The sequence below is a fragment of the Suncus etruscus genome, chromosome 1 (genome assembly GCF_024139225.1).
Source record: "Suncus etruscus isolate mSunEtr1 chromosome 1, mSunEtr1.pri.cur, whole genome shotgun sequence".
Taxonomy (NCBI): Eukaryota; Metazoa; Chordata; class Mammalia; order Eulipotyphla; family Soricidae; genus Suncus; species Suncus etruscus.
The window spans coordinates 73431991-73453504 of NC_064848.1; the positions used below are offsets into that span (position 1 = coordinate 73431991).

Here is a 21514-nt window from a genome sequence, read left to right on the forward strand (position 1 = left end):
CAAAAAAAAAAGAGAGAGAGAACTTAGATCTCCAGTTAACATCATGTACAAAGGTAAAATCCAAATGGAGTAAAGACCTAGATATCAGACCTGAAACTATAAAGTATATAGAACAACATGTAGGTCAAACACTCCATGACATTGAGACTAAAGGTATCTTTAAAGAGGATACAGTACTATCCAAACTAGTGAAAGCAGAAATAAATAGATGGGACTATATTAAGCTGAGAAGCTTCTGCACTTCAAAGGAAAGTGCTCAGAATACAAGAGCCACTCACTGAGTGAGAGAAACTGTTCACCCAATACCCATCAGATAAAAGGTTAATATCCAAAATCTACAAGGCACTAACAGAACTTTACAAGAAAAATACATCTAATCCCATCAAAAAATGGGGAGAAGAAATGAACAGACACTTTGACAAAAAAAAGAAATACAAATGGCTAAAAGGCACATAAAAAATGCTCAACATCACTAATCATCAGGGAGATGCAAATCAAAACAACTATGAGGTACCATCTCATGCCACAGATATTGGCACACATCAGAAAGAATGAGAACAAGCAGTGCTGGTGAGGATGTGGAGAGAAAGGAACTCTTATTCACTGCTGGTGGGAATGCCATCTGGTCCAACTTTTGTGGTAAGCGATATGGAGATTTCTCCAAAAGCTGGAAGTTGAGCTTCCATATGATCCAGCTATACCACTCCTAGAGATATATTTTAGGAACACAAAATACAATACAAAAACCCCTTCCTCACACCTATATTTATTGCAGCACTATTCACAATAGTCAGATTCTGGAAACAACCAAGATGCTCTTCAACAGATGAGTGGCTAAAGAAACTGTGGTACATATACACAATGGAATACTATGCAGCCATTAGGAGAGATGAAGTCATGAAATTTTCCTATACATGGATGTACATGGAATCTATTATGCTGAGTGAAATAAGTTAGAGAAAGAGAGAAAGATGCAGAATGGTCTCACTCATCTATGGGTTTTGAGAAAAATGAAAAACATTTGTGTAATGATTCTTAGAGACAAAATGGAGGAGGACTGGAGGGTCCAGCTCCTGACATGAAGCTCATCACAGGGATAGTTTAGTGTAGTCACAGAAATAATTACACTGAGAACTATCATAACAAAATGTGACTGAATGAGGGAAGTAGAAAGCCTGTCTAGAATACAGGCTAGTGTGGGATGGGGAGGAAGGACACTTAGGATATTGGTCATGGGAATGTTGCACTAGTGAAATATTTTATATATATATATATATAAAAAAAGATAAGATAAAGCCTCCCAATTCTTACCACAGGCTGTGTTCTTTACACATAATACACTTGAAACGTTTTGCTTTCGATGGCAAACAATAAATGCACCCCATATACACCTCAACCCAGGCCCTTTGCCTAGTCTGTATTGTGAATTGGGGGACAAAAAAAAATGTCTCATAGTAAATGTTTCTGGTCTCCTTTCACCACTCCCACATGTCATTGCCTGAAAAACAGCTCTTGATCAATGTTTTTTTTTTCAATTTTTCTATCTATGGATGGCCTCCTTTTCTTTTGACTTTGTTTTCTTCCTGAGCCCCTAGTCCTGACTACCAGTTGGCCCCCTTAGTTTCATGTCATGTCCTCTCCTTGATTGATTTTCATTTGTGACCCCTTGGAATATATTGTGGGTCCACAAGGATTCATGTGCTCTTTCTTTGAGAAATGCAGCTCTATATTACAAAAATTCCCAATTAATTGACTTTAAATCCTGCCCTATGATAATTTAGTCTCAAGAGTAAAATTATCAGAATACACAATTATCAGGAAGTCTTGAAAGAATGAAGATGTTGTTAACAATTTTCAGGGGATTTGGATCCCCTCCCACCTTGTGAGCAATAATGGATTCTTCCTCCTGACCCTCATTCATTTTAAGCCATTGCTAGAATGTTCTCTATTGTTTCTACTCTAGAATAAATTTTTTCATTTTCTCCAGATTCTCTTTTCTACTTCCATTGCATCAGACCAAGTTTTTTTCTTTTATTAAATCCTTTGACTTTTGCTAAATCCTTGTCAACAAAAATTATAATCATTTTTGCTTAATTACTTATCCACCTTCCACAATATAGAATTTGGTTTATACTATACTAGTGGAACATTTTCATTAGTAGTAAAAATAAGAAAAAGATAAAAACCTATTTGTCTCTTGACAAGCCTAATGTCAGTGGGGTATTTGGTGAGAGTAAATAGGCTAAAAAGAGAGCAGGAGGAGACAACTGAAATAGAGTTACCTCACTCTTGGATGTCTCACTAGGATGTAATCAGTAGGAGATGTGCCAGTTAGAAGTGGTCAAATCATGGGCCCGGAGAGATAGCACAGCGGTGTTTGCCTTGCAAGCAGCCGATCCAGGACCAAAGGTGGTTGGTTCGAATCCTGGTGTCCCGTATGGTCCCCCGTGCCTGCCAGGAGCGATTTCTGAGCAGAAGCCAGGAGTAACCCCTGAGCACCGCCGGGTGTGACCCAAAAACAAAAACAAAAACAAAACAAAACAAAACAAAACAAAACAAACAAAAAAAAAGAAGTGGTCAAATCTACATGAGCTCCTCCATTATCCAAAAGCTATTGTCCAGCCAGATTCATTATGGCAGCCTCCAAGCTATATCTGACAATCACTTGATCTGCATAGCTTGGGAATTAATCCATTTCACTGAGATTTTTTGAAATCTCCGGTTCTTATAGTACGAGACAACATTTATTTTCTTCACAAGGAAAGCATAAGTGAGACCCAGTCTCCATTCAAGGTACAGATCCTATTTTTCATTGCAGAAAAAAATATTTAGGAAGGCTAGAGAAATACATGGGTGTAAAGAACTTGCCTTGCATAAGGTCAAAAACCAGACAGCACATATAATCTCTGAACACTCCAGATGATGCCTGACCATAGGAGTAAGTACTAGTACTGTCAGGTGTGGTACAAAATAAATAAATATGTATTAAAATAAGTATAAAATAAAAATTTAAAAAATGAATTTCAGAAGACACATAAATCCAAAGAAAGTTTTATTATATGATGAAATAGCTCAAGTGGAAATATAGACTTCTTCAGAGAGAAGAGACTCAAATCAGGAGAAAGTGTATATAGGGGTTAAGGGTACACAACTATGTGCACAGACATGATTTCAAACTTTATGATTTCACATCTTTGGGACAGGAATTGAAGTTTCCAGCCTGGCTGGCCAGGTATCATTTGGAGTGGCCTCTAGACACTCTGAATGTCTAGACACGCAGACACTAGACACTCTGCTTGGAAACCTCTCTCAAAAAGTAAAAACAACAACAACAAAAAGTAAAAATAAGAATCTGCACCTAAATTGGGGTTGTAAGTATTCTTAGATGGGGTACCCCAAGTTTCTTGGTTAGCTGATTATATAGGATTCCACCCCTAGTTTGCCTTGCTTGAGCCCTGTACAGAGATATCTGTACAGAGCACTATACAGATAAGAGTCATTGCTAGGGCATTATCAAAGGAAAGACATTGAGTTTTGTCTCTTCACTATCTTTCTTATCAAGGCCTTAATTTTTTCTTCTTAATGATCTCCCAGTTCTTAATGATCTTTGTCCAATCTAGTTCTGAGCTGGAAGCAGAATTGTTTCTTTCTGGAGGATATTCTTTCTCTCATTATTTCTGAGTTTATCGTCTTCTAAACTTTACTTGCCTACTGCCTACCAACCTCAGGGCCTGTGGCAATTTGCAGCTTTCTTGCAGAAAAAAAAATTACATTTGAACTTTGGAGATCTGAGGTAAGAAATATTTTGGATGTGAGGAAATGCAATTTAAAACCTCAGATGCTGAGAAGTAAACAGGGGTTAGGACACTTGCCTTGCTAACCCATTGAAAGCTGCAGCACCACATATGGTCCGCCATAGCTATGACTTTTATTATTTATAAATATATATATATTTATTTATCAATTTTATTTATAAATTTATATATATATTTGGTTTTTACACCACACCCGGTGGTGCTCAGGGGTTACTCCTGCATGTCTGCTCAGAAATAGCTCCTGGCAGGCACGGGGGACCATATGGGACACCGGGATTCGAACCAACCACCTTTGGTCCTGGATCGGCTGCTTGCAAGGCAAACACCACTGTGCTATCTCTCCAGGCCCTTATAAATATATTTTAAAGATGCCTTCTCTTGTGGTTAATAGTAGTCTATTTACCAGAATGACCTCGATGAGGATTTAGAATGGAAATGGGTATGGAGTTATGGCAGTGCTTTTTAATAATCTTTCAAAAGAAGGTTTTATTTCCTAAGAAGAAAGCTTTTGGGAAAGTTTTCCTTTGCCCAAATTTTATTCTATACCTTCTTTAGCCTTGTAAATGTCCCCTGCCTATGATCTATTATTCCACTTAGAGATTTCCTACCAAATTAGTACTCTGCAAGCACACTATTATAACTCTAATAGTGTTATAACTCTAATAGTGTTATACATCCACTCTTGCCCTCCCTTTTGTAAGCTCAGTTTAGTCAACAAACTCATACACTTTTCCTTTGAAATTCCCTTAACATGTTTTATTGATCCTTCATATCTAGATAATGGAGGAACCAATACATTATTAGAGTTTTAATAAGGTGCTTGAGGAGTATTCATGTTACTTCCAGTATATGTTGGCTCAGTAGCACCTCATGAACCACAAAATAAAAATCTGAGTCGTTAGTGTGGCTTTCAAGCTCTTTCATAAATTGCAAAATGACTTAAACCATCTCACAAATTATCTCACAGAATCCTCATTCAAAGTTCTCTTTCATAACTTTGCTAGAATTTTTTCCTATACCCTTTCTCAACAATTTTCTCAACAATTAACTTTAACAATTATTTCAGCTTCAAAGTCATTTTTTGTTTATCCCCAAATATAATCTGCCCACCTATAAATTAAAGTTTTCTCAAGTGCCTTTTTTTGTTACATGTCTTCATGCATTTTCTTCTGCCCAAAGGAAGTCTCCCATAACTAAGCTACCATCATATTTTTTTTTATTTTAAAAATTTGTTTATGATTTATGCACCATGATTCACAACAGCATTAAGGAAAGTAGTTTATGGGTATAACATTCAAACAACACACCCACCCACCTCCTCAGTGCCCAATTCTCTTTACCAATGTCACAGGTCCCTTTCATCCATTATTACCCTTTGTTCAGTTCAGTAAGTAAACTCAGACACTTTGCCTTTGTAATTACCTTAACATGTTTATCTACCCTTCATATCCAGATTAAGGAGGAAATTTACACTATTAAAGTTACAATTTAAATTAGTAATTTAAATAAAATCATATTGACTAAATATCTAAAGTTGTGTAAAGCATAAATTCTGGAATATAACAGGGATTCAACATGTACTGGTTGAATGAAGGAATGAATCAAATTTAAATTTCTCAAGAGTTCAACACATATAATCTTTACACATTATAAACACATATACTTCTTCTCTCTTAGGATTATAGGGTCTACCAGTTATCTGGGGATATTTTGTGTGCTGTATTTTGTATATTTGTTTCTCAAAGAACTGGGACACTTAGTATTCTTGCCTTCTACTCCATGAACTCACTAACTTGCTTGCACAAGGGAAGCAGGAAACCAAGAACACTTTAGTTACAGAATTCTTAGCCATATTTTATTTAGACTATGTACATTTTGTTTAACTTTATTTCATATTTAATATCCCAGAAAAGAAGTCACAAAGATAAATTTTTCCTCTGTCATGTTTCAAATAACAGATTAACTATAGGATTTCTTTTCCTTTACAGCTCAGTAACGTGACAAAAACTTAGGGTTTTCTGTAGAAAGTAAATACATTTTTATTCGGCACTTAAAATTTCTCTTCCTCTACCTCCTCTTCCTCCACCTCCTCCTCCTCCTTTTCCTTCTTTTCTTTCTCCTTTCCTGTTGGACTTCACATGCCATAATCCCACCCCAGAAAAACAGATCTGGAGCTGGGGTCGCAGCAGGAAATACACCAGGTCAAGCTTGAGTGGGTGAAACATGGGTGGTTGGGGAGCTTTCAGCTTCATGGAGCAAGAGAGAGGAAGCTGTCAGCCAGAACCCCAGAACTGCAGTTTTTATTAAACATCAGACCACCTCTGGGTGGAGGAGTGAGTGCAAAAGGCCCAATCTGAGCTAGTTTCTCCCAGATAGGCTTTTGACATGTAGAACAAGAGGGTAAATAGGGAAAAATCTGTTTTGGATGAAAACAGTTTGTAAATCAACAAATACAAAGCCAGTGAAGACGTTTGTTTTGTGTAAAACCAATTTGTAAACTACTACTTCTCCTTTTCCTTCTCTTCCTCCTTCTCCTTCACCATCCTCTTCCTCATTTACTTCCCCCTAACCTCCTTCTTACATGTTTTTTGGGTCATATTGGACCTGGGCTTCCCAAAGTGTGTGTTTAGCCCTTTGCACTATTTTCCTGCCCCATAGTATTATAGTTTTATTAAATATATTTGATTATATTATTCTATTTATTTGTTCTCTCTTCTCATAGTTGTTTTGCCTTTTACATGTTTTACAGATTCCTTATATTTTTGTTCCTTCTAACCTTTGTCATTTCAAGTTGATTTACTATGTGTCTGGAACAGTTTTCAGTTATGTTTATATGGCATTTATGCATTTTTTTTGTGGTTTTTGGGTCACACCCGGCAGTGCTCAGGGGTTACTCCTGGCTCCATGCTCAGAAATTGCTCCTGGCAGGCACGGGGGACCATATGGGAAGCCGGGATTCGAACCGATGACCTTCTGCATGAAAGGCAAACGTCTTACCCCCATGCTATCTCTCCGGCCCCAAATAACTAAATTTTTTGTTTGTTTGTTTGTTTTTTGGTCACACCTGGCAGCGCTCAGGGGTTACTCCTGGCTCTACACTCAGAAATTGTTCCTGGCAGGCTCAGGGGACGTTAGGGGATGCCGGGATTTGAACCACCAACCTTCTGCATGCAAGGCAAACACCTTACCTCCATGCTATCTCTCTGGTGGCATTTATGCTTTTAACAAGACTTTAATTTGCTATAGTTAATTTTTATTTTGTATTATTTTATTAAACATTGCTAACTCACTATTTTTATCTATAACCTCACGGTAATTACCTACTTGAAATTCAGTATCTTTTTTGATTTCTTTTGCTGTTCCATGTAATATCTTTGTTAAAATTTGTTCAAACCCTTCTTTATTCTGTTGTTGGTTTTTTTTTTTTTTTCAGTTAAGTTACCATATGAAATAATGTCTTTCTGTTGTGGTTTTCATTTTAATTTTCTTGCTATACTTTTATAGCTGTTATGCAGAAATCTCAAGTTGTTGTTATATAATTTTTATTTTGGCCATTAATTTCAGAAGAAAACTTCAGGTGGATAGAAGAAGTGCTGTTAAATTGAAGCATTTCACTCTTTAGGGTTAAGCCTGCTATCTCAGATGCCTTGTCACAAGTCAGTTGTTTTATTTCTCTTATTCCTTAGCACATACCTTCAATTTTCTGTCATTCAAACCACTGATGTGACTCTCATCCAAATATCTAAGTCAGAAGTCCTCAGTGTCTTTGATCTGATGACTACTGCCTCTCATCTTTGCTTCACCCTGTTCTCTGACAGCTTTTGGAAACTAGATGGTTATGTACTGTACCACAGAGAGAGTCACTTGGCTTTGGTTTTCTTTTCAAATCCCTCCTGCCTGCAGATCTATTGGGAAATGACCTACTTATTTTATATCCTGTCTGTGCCCCCAGATCTCACTGCTTCAAACAGATTGACTTTTCAACAGCCCTTTGGGGCTGTGGCTCTTTCTCTTGGTTAAAAGTGTTTCAGTAACAAGGAAGTCTGTGTTCAGTCTCATACATACAGATTTCATGGTATTGGTCAGCTGTGTTTCAGAGTTGGGTAGCATTGTCATTTCCAATTAAATGAGAATCTGTCCCTAATATATATAAAGATAAATACATATTTAACATTTAGTATCTGAGAAAATAGAGTAAAATGAAAGTACCTTTATATCTTTAACCAAGGACCAGATAGAATGTTTTAGAAGGTCAAATTAGCTAAATAAATAATGAATAATAGAAAACAGTCTATGAATTAGGACTCTGGCATTTGTTTCTATCATAAGGTGAATGTGTAATACTTTGTGGTGTTTTCAACCATTTTATACTGGCAGACAGGTATACTCTGAACTGGCAGCTGAAAAACCATTGTTCGAATACTTAACATCTAATAGTGGAGCCCTTTATGTGGCTTTATTATTTGTCACCCCTTTTTCAGTTTATGTAAGGACAGCAACTATGTAGTACATAGACTGTTAATCCTCTCTTGCTGACCCCAGGAATGAGTGCTCATTTATCATTGTATACTTCATGTGGAAATAATCAAACAAGCTACCAGAATTTTTTCCAATGCAAACTTACAACATCTTTCATAAATCTATTCAATAAATGATCAGCGAGATACATAGAGGTCAGGGGAACATGCTTACTATCCAGAGGATTCTGGTTCAAGCCTCAGCACCTAGCACTGTTTTTTGATGACACTAATGTGTGAGGCCTTGGTGGCCTGTGAGCATTGTCGGGGCAATCTTGGTAGACTGATTGGCTAAAGATCACCATTAAGGGCCTCAGAGTTCCTTGAGCACTACTTAAGGAGGGTTCACAAAAATTTTATTCAAGATAAATGAGAAGAGCTATCTTCATGTCACTCCTTGTCTAACACTGAGTCCCTTGATTTATTGATATTCCTGAAGCAATGAGCAGGCAGAAATATAAAACTATGCAGAGAGATGAAAATTTCTAGCTTATAGAAACTATTTCCATTTATAATTTTTCTAGCTGTTTTGATAAAGCTACTAACATTCAGTTTCACATATATGGATATCCCAATCTGGGTAATATTATGAACTGAGGTAAAGATATTAATATAAAATAGGCTATCTTCAAGGGGTTAACCTATTTGTCTACTGATTATTGAATTTATCCTCTGACAGATACATTGTTGGGTACAACATTGAGAAAAACAAAACTGACCTTATTTTAATGGAGCACATAGTCTAATAGGTAATATGGGAATTTAAAACATAATATATAATCAATTACAAGTATGAAATGTGTTTCAGAGCTGTAGATGTCAACATTGTTTGACATGTAGTTATGAGTTACTGGAGGAAGGGAGCTTTACCTCTAGGAATTGGCATAGTTACATAATAAATAGAAGGTTGTATGATACACACAATAAAAGAATTAAGTCACAAGAAGTAGTTCCAAATACATAATGTTTGGTTTTGGTTTTGTAGAATTAGGGAAACACATAAGAACACCCTAGTCCATGACAAAGCAGAAGTCATCATACACCACAAAAGCACCGAGGGGAGAGTAAATGAACAGACAAGGAGTCTACAGTCAATCCCATGAGAGTATACTTCAAGGGTGGAGAAACCCTGTATATACTAGACCAAGGGAATTGCCTCTCTAATGCCCCCAATATTTACTATGCCTATGCAAGAAGAAAAAGGCACAAAATAATCTTTTTTATCTATTTATTTATTTATTTTTTATTTTTATTTTTTAACTTATTTGTTTTGAAGTAGATATTGAAGTTGATGTCTCCAATTTTATTTTATGCTATTTTATCTTTCTCTTTCATTTTTGTGCTCCAGCATGGTTTTATTTCAAGACCAAGACTATTATGTGGTGCTTGCCTTTAGTGCTGTAGTGCTCACTGGATATTTTAGTTGATATTTCTTTTTTCATTGTTGTGGTATTTCAATTCCTTTTTTTCCTGTCCTCTCTCAAACTGAGGTTGAGAGTCTCTAGATGGACTATGCCCATTATTAGCTTTTTGAGTTTTACCCCACTTTTTTGCTTTGCTTTTCTTCAAACAAAACCACATAACTTGAACTATCTAGTTCTGCCTCTCAAATAGTGGGGGAAATAAGGGAGGGTACCAGGACCAAACAGATATATGATCACTAAGTAGTAAGCTAGATACAGAGTGGAACACTTATTCTGGCAGCCCGGGGTGTGAGGGTGGGGGATAAGGGATGCAGGATGGGAACAGGAGTGGAAGGTGGGCAAACTTGGTGACAGGAATTCCCCTGATTCAATGTTAATATGTACCTAAAATACAATTGTGAAAGATATGTAAGCCATATGGTCATAATAAAAATTATATATAATAAAAAAGAACACCCTAGCAATGTTCTTAATAAATGAGTAGGATGTGACTGGACAGAGGAGATCAAGAGAGAGGATTTCTTGATAATAAAGTTCACAAGCAAAGAGCCACACTTATATTTGTAGGCACTAAAAATTATTCTGAATGCTAAGCAACAGTCTTTATGATAATGATATCTTTAAAACATATAAAGAAACTTAAGCTTCCTTTATTATTTAATGATAAGCCTGACATTGACATTATTCCACTTACTACAGGACAAATTTGAAATGCCAATGTGAATACCTAGTTCAATTTAAAAGTTTTGTTTTTTATTTTGTTGGTTTTTTTCTGAGACATTGGAGAAAAAAGGTAATAAATTTGAAAAATACTTAAAAGGTAAATTTTTCAAGGACTTTTAATTGTTAAATTATTATTTTATAAAAAAGTGATCAATTGAGTATGTGAATATGAAAGTTGCAGTCTATGGAAAATATTGGGCTAATATAGGTTAATTTTGTGTTTAGGCATTTGAAATTTAGGTGGCAATAAAAATTAGGTAGCATTCAGTAATTATGTCAAATAAGATAATGGATATATGTTTAGATCAGGGGTCTCAAACTCAATTTACCTGGGGGCCGCAGGAGGCAAAGTCGGGGTGAGGCAGGGCCACATAGGGATTTCACACACAAAAAAAGTCCTCAAACGTCATTATTAACAGTTTTAATTATTTCTTCTGAACATGAATAGAATATTGAGTGAAGATCATGAACCGTTCTTTTGAACATGGCATCTTTTGCCTATTCCTTGCTGCCAGAGACTTGACAGCACTTTTCTCACAAATCTGAACCACATTTGGCTTTAGAGAGAAAGCAGTTGAGACCCTCAGTATGGCTTGAAGATAATCATCATTAAGTCGAGACCTGTACTTTGACTTATTGAAGTTCAATGTGGAGAATAACTTTTTACATAAATATGTGCTCCCAGAAAGGCACATGGTGCGCTTGAACATTCAGGAAAGCTCAGGGAAGCTGGGGGGCAATTCTCCCAAAAATTACCCAGGCATGTCTGCTTTTCCACTAATCTCCCTGAACTTGGCTTTGAGATCAGAGTTGCATTGCAGGTCAATGAGCTCCATTTGAAGCACAGGAGGGGCATCTTGCACATCAAAGGAAAAGGGGCCCACAAAAATTTGGAAAGTGGCTTTGTGCCTCTTGAAGTCTGCAAATCTGTGATCAAATTCCTTCTCTAGCTTAAAAATAGCATCAACATATTTCTCACCACTGAATGGTATGCCTGCATCCACAAGTTCCTTGCATGCTGGGAAATGGCAAAGGTTTATCTGAGAGAGCTGGGATTTCCATAACACAAGTTTTGTGGAGAATGCTCTCACGTTGTCATAGGCAGCACTGATAAGCTACCCCGGGCCTTGTAGCATCTTGTTTAGTACATTCAGCTTATGTGTGATGTCAACAAGAAAAGCTAAGTCCATGAGCCATTTGTGATCACTCAACTCAGAAACAGCATTCCCATCCTTCTCCATGAAGGCTTTCACTTCTTCTCTCAACTCAAAAAATCTTTTCAGGACATTTCCCCTGCTGAGCCAATGTACTTCGGTGAATTAGAGCACATCTCCATATTCTGACTCCATTTCCTCTAAAAAAGCATGGAACCTCCTGTGCTTTAAGCCCCTGGATCTGATTTGGTTGGTGCATTTCACAACAACAGACATAACATTGTCACACGACAGGCATTTACTGCAAAGGGCCTGCTGATGGATAATGCAGTGAAGAGCAATGGTCTTCTCTACACCTTCCTCTTCAAGTTTTTTTTCTTTTTAACAAGTGCCACCAGTCCATTTTTTTCTCCCTGTCATCGATGGCACTCCATCGGTTATTATTCCAACAAACCTCTTCCATGGCAAACCTGCATTCTCAATGGCATCACACAGATGCCGAAATATCTCATTAGTGGTGGTCTGGCTATACATTGGAATTATTGTGTGCAGCTCCTCTGTCAATTCAAAATTGCAATCAACACCATGGACATAAATTGTGAGCTGTGCAGTGTCTGTTATATCTGTGCCCTCATCAAGAGCAACTGAGTATGCATCAAAACTTTGGCTTTCTCACACCGTTGATGATAAATGTCACTTGACATGTCAGAAATGTGCTCTGCCACAGTGTTGGCAGAAAGGCTGATGTTGCTAAACTGACCTTTCTTTTCTGGACAGATAATACTTGCAGCCTGTAACATGCATTTTTTAACAAACTCTCCTTCTGTGAATGATTTTCCTGCCTTAGCAATCATTTCATTAACCATGTAACTCGCTTCGACTGAGGCAACATTCTCTTTGGTTGCTTTCTTGAAGAAATTTTGTTGCCTCATTAGACATACTTTAAGACTGGCAACCCGCTTGGCTCTCTCATTTCCTTGATATTTTGCACATTCCTCAGCATGTTTAGTTGAATAATGGCATTTCAAGTTTTATTCCTTTTGCACTGCAACTTTCTTTGAGCAAATAAGACATGTGGGGATGCCCCTGTGCTCAACAAAGAAATACTGTGTCTCCCACTTTTCATGAAGTTGTCTGTGCTTGTCATCAATCTTTCTCTTCACTGCAGGCTTTGATGAAATCATGATGAAGGTATGACAAAATCTAATTCTGTAATAAACTTCTCTCCCTTAGGCCTCCAATAATGCAAGGGACAGCAGGCAGGAGCAGCAGAAATGATGTCTGCGCTAGGCGCAAAGTATTTGCGATTATTTGCTTACCGAATATTCGCAACAAAATATCGCATTAGTAAGAAAAAAAATCACAAAAAATCACATTAAACATTTGCATACCCCAAATGGAACTGCTCATAGTATGCAAATGTTTAATGCAACTTTTTTCTTACTAATGCGATTTTTATTGTGATTATTCGGTAAGTGAGTAATCGCGAATACTGCGATATTTGATGGCCGGCCATGGGCCACAAAATGTTGTACGGAGGGCCGCAAACGGCCTGCGGGATGCAAGTTTGAGACCCCTGGTTTAGATCCTGAAGTAGTTCATTTTAAAGATATGAATTTTAACATGTTATGATTGTTAAAACCATGGAATTCACTGAAATTATTCAGGTAGATATAGATATTGAAAAGATATGTCTAAAAGAGAACTAATCAACAGTTAGATTGTAAATGTATATATTTTGCAAATCGGGTTAAAAAGATATGGTCTGAAATATAGGAAGAAAGATAAAAAGATTGATGTCAAGGTAAACAAAACTTAAAGATGGTGTCTACAGTTTTTCAGTAGAGAAATAAAATAACAAGAGCAAAAATATGCTATTTTGTATTTAGCAAGAAACCAGACAGCACTTCATGGACAATTGATGCAGTAGTTAATAAAAAAAATACATGAGAGCACGTTATTTTGACTAAACAAAAAGAGAAGGAAATACTAGAAAAAAGTAAAAGAGGTGCAAGAGAAATTCTATATGGAATGAGAGAACAGTCTAAATGTCCAACATCAAATGAGTAGTTAAAAGAATCGTGTTACATGTAGAATATTATTTCCTCTGAAATGATGAATTCTTTAAGTATCAACTGAACATTGAATAGAACTGGTGAAAGTCATGCTAAGTGAAGTAAATTTAAAATAAAAATAAAAATATCAGATTATATTGCTCATATGTAGAGTATAAAGAAACAAAACAATGGCTTGAACAATTTCCAGTGGAAACAAACCCTGAGGCATGGCCAATAGAATTGTAATCAAAATATGCAAAATGGATGAGTGAACAGGCGGACTTTGGGATAATGGTAGAGCAGTACTTTATGCTCGGTACCCTTGTATAGCAGTAATATATGTATAAAATAGTAAAAGAGCATTTAAAAAAATTAAAAGTCAGATATAACTTGTCATTGATAGGAGCTTAACCTCCATGGGATAGGTCTGGGAAATAGTAAAAAAAAATGCATATCTTGGAGTTTTTCTCATTTTAATGCAGGGAACTAAGGCATTTTTATTACAATAGACATTGGTTGAGGTCTGCTTCCAGAAAAATTTTATTCCCTGATAGTTTCAACCTACATTGTAGGAAGTTGAGCAGTTACCTCTACTTTGGAAAAATATGCTCAGATAAAGAGATAATGTAGAACACAAGAGTTGGGAGTTGGAGGACTGAAAAACAGTACAGGAGTTAAGATGCTTGCCTTGATCCCTACACCATTTATGGTCTCCTAATTTATACCAGAAATAATCCCCAAACACATATCCAGAAATATATAAAACTTAAGCACTTTCTGGTATGCTTTTTTTTTCCTCAAAAAATAGTTGGTGTTATCCATGGGTGATACTAAGAATTGTAAATCACAATACCTTAATAAATATTACTATTACTGCTACTACTAATTATAATAATTATGAGCTGGGCCAGATCAATTGGCATGGTCTGGCTTGGGAATTATGTGTTGGGTACTAACAACTCCTGTAGCTTGAAAGTCTCGCTGTACCACTGATTGAGCCATTACTTTTTAAAATTAGGGACCAATTTCTGTGGTTATCAGGAAGCTTGAAGAGATCTCCCAGTGATACTCAGATCTGGTAATATTTGAGAGCTATTAGAATCAAACCCAGTGCTGCTGTGGTGATGGGGACCATTATTTTTTATGTAATGATGGTAAATATGCCAAATTCAATTCATATATGTGTCCTATTATTTTTCATTTTCAGTTTCTAGTATATGTTAAAAGATCAATCTAAAAGATAAAAATTCCTTTCCTCCATCTAATGTATATATTGATAGTATAATCTTGATGTTTGACTTCATTTCAATATATAGATGATATTATTAAAATTCTCATAATCTCTTAAGAACACCTAGAAGTGGAATTATACTATTAAAGTTTGGCTTAGCTGTGCCTAAAAGTGAAAGAAAGAGCACAAGAGAGAAAGAGTATGAGATAGATAGATAGATGATAAATAGATGTATAGATAGATAGATAGATAGATATAGATAGATAGATAGATAGATAGATAGATAGATAGATAGATAGATAGATAGATAGATAGATAGATAGATAGACAGATAATATAATGTCTGTTATAAAGAAAGAAGAGGTGGGAAGGAGGGAAACTGGGGATATTTGTGGTGGAAAATGTGCCCAGGTGAAGGGATGAGTGCTGGACATTGTATAATTGAAACTCAATCACAACTTTGTAACTGTATCTCACAGTGATTCAATTAAAATTATTTTACAAATAATATTAAAAAGAATTAAACATATTCATGAAAGTTATTCTTAAGTCATGCAAAATTTTGAATTCCTATTATAAACTCAAGTATATGCTTTGTTACAAAATAGATTTGTTATTTGTTATGAACATTTCATATTTTGATAAAATAATTTACATGGTAATTTAGACCATAGCAACAAATTTTTTTCCAGATTTTTTTCTCTGAGATTTATATCTAACTGAAAGTTGTCTGTCCACCCTGACCCCTGTCAATAATATTAATCACCTTATTTTCTTAGTGAAGAAACTTTTTAGTTTTCTTAGTGAAGTCATGTAGCAAAGAGGGCTGAGCACACTGAGTTTGCATATTTTTTTAAGTTTCTATGAAGCAATCATAGTTTGTAGAGCAGTAGAGAAAGGCTATAAAAGAGAGAAGAGCTAAGAGACAGTGAGTCAGAGCTACAGTGCTAAAGAACAAAGAGTGCTGGGAAGTGAAGAAGATAGCGTGGCATATTTTACAAACAAGCACAAAGAAATTTCACATGGCAATTATTTATGGTGAAATGAAGCATTGGTAGAAATTGGCTTGGTTTGAAATGAGCAGCTATCACATTCAAAGCCTTGTGTTGAGCTTTTTATCTCACTTCCTAGGAACAGGGTCGCTGAGAGCTAGACCTGTTAATTATAAGATTCTCTTACAAAGAGGAACTTTTTGTGGGGTGGGGGACATAATATCCAGAACAAAATGCAGGTCTCTTGGTACTATGGGAAATTTAGTGTTACTTATAAGGTAAAAGTTCTTTAGTTTTATCTTAAGAGATAGTTAAAGTAAGAGTACTAAAGACAAATGAAATGGCCTCCCAAATTCTTGCTTGGATTTCAAGAGTTAGGAGGACACAAGGCTGCTAGAAACAGGGCTGTTTCTATCTGCTAGCACAGAACTGTGGTTATATCTAAGAACCTGGTTTTGCCTATTTGCTGCATGGTATTGAACAGATTAGAGTCTTTTTACTCCCTCATTTCTTTTATCGTAAAATAGGATGGTAATCTTCATTTCCAGGGGTTCTTATGAGAGCCACATGAAGGCATCTATGGAAAAGGCATGTTTGGCTGATGATGTGTCTATGTTTGTGCCGATATGCCTTTTAGTCTCTGTGGCACAGGTGGTAATTTATGAGTCTAATTCATATAGTAAATCATGGTGTTTAAAATAAAATTTTATAAAAATAGAAAAGCTTCAATAGGAATCCACTTTATTTGGAATGAATCTTCAAAGATTTGTTCAGAAATAAGGAAGTTAAACTCTATGATGTAATATTCAGGACAATTTAGGAATGTATAGTGTAGACTTTAAGGCTGTAAGAAACAATTGCCTATTTAACAATTGCCAATTCTCGGCCAAACCAAGAACAGCAAAGATCTCAAGTTGTATAGAAAGTATAAAATTGGACAAATTCCTAGATAAAAGACTTATCATATAATTACAATTGGGAGTCCAGAAATATTTATGCAAAACTCAAAGGACTGGAAAGAATGTAAAGCTAAATGCAAATATGATTTTTAAAAATATTAATTTTCAGTTACCCTAACCTCTTATGAGTATTTAAAATGTCATTGAAATATTTTTAAAAATTGTTAACCACTTTAGTGTGACAAGTTGTCTAGCTGGATGGTTGACTGGATATAAAACATTATTCCCCTTCAGCTATTAAAGCTGTCCTTGAAAAAGAATCTCTTTCAATTTCCTTCAAGATCACTTGTGCTTCAGTGAATTGTATTAAACCACTTTACTTGTAGTAATTTCACTTCATCAGCATGGTTTTTTGCTCCTGACCTATACGAGATATGAGTGGGAAGTTCCTAACTGAATTGCACTGTCAGCTGAATGTATGACTTTTTGATCACCAGAGCTGCCTTCAAATGGAACAGACTATAAGAATACTTTTGTTCTCCCAAATGTTCAAACACATTCTCAATAAATGGTAGTTAATATGTTAACTCAGATACAGCTAATATGTTCTTACTCTGCTAAACTTAAGAAAATACTTAGATTGATAAAAAAATATTGGGTTATTTGGGCATCTTTCTACAAACTTGCAAATAAGCACAGTAACACCAAACCAGAGAACAGTAAGAAAACATCAGGTTTACTTACTTTTTCATTTCTGTATGTTTTCTTTAGGTGTTATATAAACTATTTAATAAGCTGGAGTTTACTAAATTCTAATTTTGGTATGACCTTGAATGAGTTCTATAGCCATTATAAACCTTAGTTTCCCTATCTGTAAAATGGTGATATTAATAATAGTACCTGACTTTGAATATTATTGTTGGGAGTTCTTTTTTATATATATATAAATCTTTAAGCACCATGATTACAAGCATGATTATAGTTTGGTTTCAGTCATACACAGCATACCCCTCTTCACCAGTGCAACATTCCCACCACCAATGCCCCTTCCCCACCCTGCCTGTGTTTGTGACTGGCATTCTATTTCTTTCATGCTAATAATCCGCACAGACAAAGAGAGGAGGGCTGGAAGGTCCAACTCAGGACATGAAACTCAACACAAAGAGTGGTGAGTGCAGTTAGAAAAATAATCACACTGAGAACTGTCATAACAATGTGAATGAATGAGGGAAGTGGAAAGCCAGTCTAAAGTAGAGGCCGCAGTGGGATGGGGAAGAGAGAGATTTGGGACATTGGTGATGGGAAGCTTGCATCGGTGAAGGGGGGTATTCTTTACATGACTGAAACACAACTACAATCATATTTGTAATCAAGGTGTTTAAATAAAGATATTAAAAAAAAACATTGTCATGTAGTTATTTCCCTGAGTGTTCACCAAAATAAAGATATTAAAAACAACAACAAAAAAAATTATGCTAGTGGTTAGTATAGTTATTTCCCTAAGAGCATTCACCAAAATAAAGATATTAAAAAACAAACAAACAAAAAACCATTGTCATTCTAGTTGTTAGTGTAGTTATTTCCCTAACAGCGTTCACCACTCTTTGTGGTGAGCTTCAAATTGTGAGCTGGTCCTTCTGGCCCTTCCAGCCCTTAACTCTATTGTCTCTGGCCTTATTACAGTAATGTCTTTAAGTTTTCTTAAAACCCATAGATGAGTGAGACTATTCTGCATCTATCTCTCTCCCTTTGACTTATTTCACTCAACATAATCGATTCCATGCACATCCACATATAGGAAAATTTCATGACTTCATCTCTTCTGATGGCTGCATAATATTGTTGGAATTCTTAAGGTCATGATGGAGCACTTAGCACAACTTAGCACTTAGAAGTTTTTCAAAATTTTATTTGTTACAAAGAAAGGAGTGTATTATAAGGGAATTTTTCATACTGAAAGATAAATATGTCTCTGGAAAATTATCTTAGTTATATTCTTCATTTTGGACTAAATATATGTTACTTGAAGACTTGAACATATCGTTCCCCCTCCCATATCTCTTTCTGTGCCTTCCTCCATATTCTTTCTCCTTCTTCTCCTTTTCACTCTCTTTCACTTCTCATATTTCTCTAAATTAAATCATTGTACTTCAAAGAAACTTCTAGAGGGAGGTGATTTCTATTAAATGAAACTTGCTTAGATGTGGGAGGAGATGAAGGGTAAATGGGTTCAAGACCAAAGAAACACAGACATGAGATACATATTTAATAGAAAACACAGGTTTGAAGAGCAAGCCATTTTATTTCCAAAATTATTTTTCGGAAGCTCTAAGCATAACCTTGTACTAGAAGACTTTTTCTGCCTCTGAGAATCAACTTTTTAAGTAGTTAATGAATTTCATTTATATAATGCAAGAGTTTTAATATTTATTCTCCTCACATATTAGTTACTAATCTGACTATATTGTAAGCATTGTATAGGATAGAGTACTGTAAAACTAGTGGGTAAATTCATGTTCTATTTTCAATACCTTTAGCTTGATAACAACTTGAGGGTCAGTAACTTAATTTCTCAGTGCCTCAGTATCTACACCTATAACAAAAGAACAACTTTATTAAAGAATTGGATGAAGGGGAGCAGAGAAATTGTACAGAGGTTGAACTTTGCCTGCCACTTACCCTGGTTCAATCACTGCCAGAGTAGCTCCTAAGCACTGCCAGGTGTAGCCCTCCCCAACTCAACATCTCCAAATAATAGAAATGAACATAAAATAAGTTTGTTAATTATAATATATTGAACAAAATACCCATCAAACAAGTTTGTTGGGTGTAGTTGTTGGGTGCACATTCAATTGTACCATGTGATGGAATTAGCCTGACAATATCTTTCCTTACCCCAGAAACAGGAAGTATGTATTTTGCCTTATTTTGTCCTAACACCATATTGATACAAGATTTGGAATTGTACCCAGATTGTGTTAATATAATAAAATTCTTAAGTAAAATACTTAGGTTAGAAACAGTTTTGGTTCATTCACAAGTCAGGTAAAAGTACCTGAGTTAGTTTCTCAAGGCAAAGCAAATAATTTTATTGGCTGGGCTCAATTACTTAGGTTAGACCTTGTAAATTTTGTGCCAACAAAAATGCATACATGTTTTTGTAGTTATTTCTTTCTTACTTTTTGGAATGATTGTGGCAAGCCTTACCATAAAAAGCTGAACTTAAGGAAATTGGATTGACTCAGATATTAGCTGTGAGCCATTCTAGTATCAACCTCACAATTTCTTTTGATATATGCTTTTGGGAGTCTCTCAAACCATTGGAGCCTGACCTTCCATTTGGCCCACATGACCTGTCACTGAGCTCTACATGCTATTATTATTTTCCTGATTGCACAGATGGGTTTGCTCTATGTTGTGGAGAATGTGGTTAATTAAGGGCTTTAGGCAGAACCCACAAGTACTTTTTAATTTTTCTTGCTGTTTGGTTGATTGCTTCCTTTATCTCATTATCCACATTTTTCTCCCAAAGCAGTGCCAACTGAAATGTAGCCTGAATAAAGCTACCTGTTCAACTGCCTTGGTTATATGTAAGGAAAAAAAAAAAAGAAATAAACTCTTCTGCAAAAAAAGAAATATTTCTAAAACTGCATATGAACAAATTTGGTGTACTGGGAATTAACAAAATTTTAGTAATAAATAATATCTTATCTAGGTAAATAGGAAACATATAATTGTATTTTTCATGTTTCCTACAAATAAAATATTGTGGTGATCTTTAATCATGGTGTCTGGATACTGAAGGGCAAAAATAGAAAGCTCAACTAGAAGGACTTTCAGACAACAGAGGTGTATAGAGCCTCTGGCATATGTTGAAAGCACTATCCACATTACGTGTTCTATCACTCACAATTATCCCAGTGCAGCCAAGATAATGCAAAAGAATAAAACTCAAGTTTTATTGTATTTAATAAAATGCAAGTCACAGGGATGTACCTAGTTTGCTTCTTTGATTACAGCTGTGACATGGATCTATATTCACCCTGCTGGCTTTATAACAGCACAAAATGATCTTTTTTTTTATTTGATCTTTTTTATTTTATCTAGAGGCTGATCTAGAGGGGGACATGATGCCATTCTGGTGGCAGCCTAATGATAGCAAGCTAGTGCATAGGTTGTCAATGAAATTATCCAAGTTTTATGTTTTAGAAGAAGCTAAACAAGTATAGGAAAAAAGAACATCTGGGTGAAAACCCAGGAACAGAAGGAATAAATTCATCCCTGGAGTTATTTAGATATAGCAGCATGGTCAGTCAGCAATCAGAGGCATTTTAGGGAGCTAATTTACATCCTTAACGAGTTTTAGCCTGTGCCAAAAGAACATTAAATCTATGGAGTAACTTATATCAGCCTATGTGGTGTTGTGTTCCAGTGAGATAGTGAAGAGTAAGAGGTCCTGTAAAGACAGCCATTAGATGGATCTCAGTTCAGGATTGATGCAAGTTTTTTTAAGACTAGGAAAATATTAGGCCTTGTATTAAAGAATAACAACCTCTAGGTCCTAAAAAGAACCAGAACATTATAGTGAAAACTGACCATTATCTGGAAGGCTTATTGTTGTGAGCCATATTCTGTTTGCAAGACGCCAGCGCTTGCAAACAGATCCTTCGTGGAGTTCGGGAAAAATTCCACGGGGAGAAGG

The 21514-nt window shown here is 35.8% G+C and overlaps 1 protein-coding gene and 1 pseudogene across 1 annotated transcript in view; both read left to right on the forward strand.

Annotated features, from left to right (window-relative positions):
* The window catches only part of PLPPR1 (phospholipid phosphatase related 1), a 257000-nt gene that overhangs the window by 127040 nt on the left and 108446 nt on the right, over window positions 1-21514 (forward strand). The window lies entirely within an intron of this gene.
* On the forward strand, window positions 1295-1440 carry LOC126032635 (uncharacterized; annotated as a pseudogene).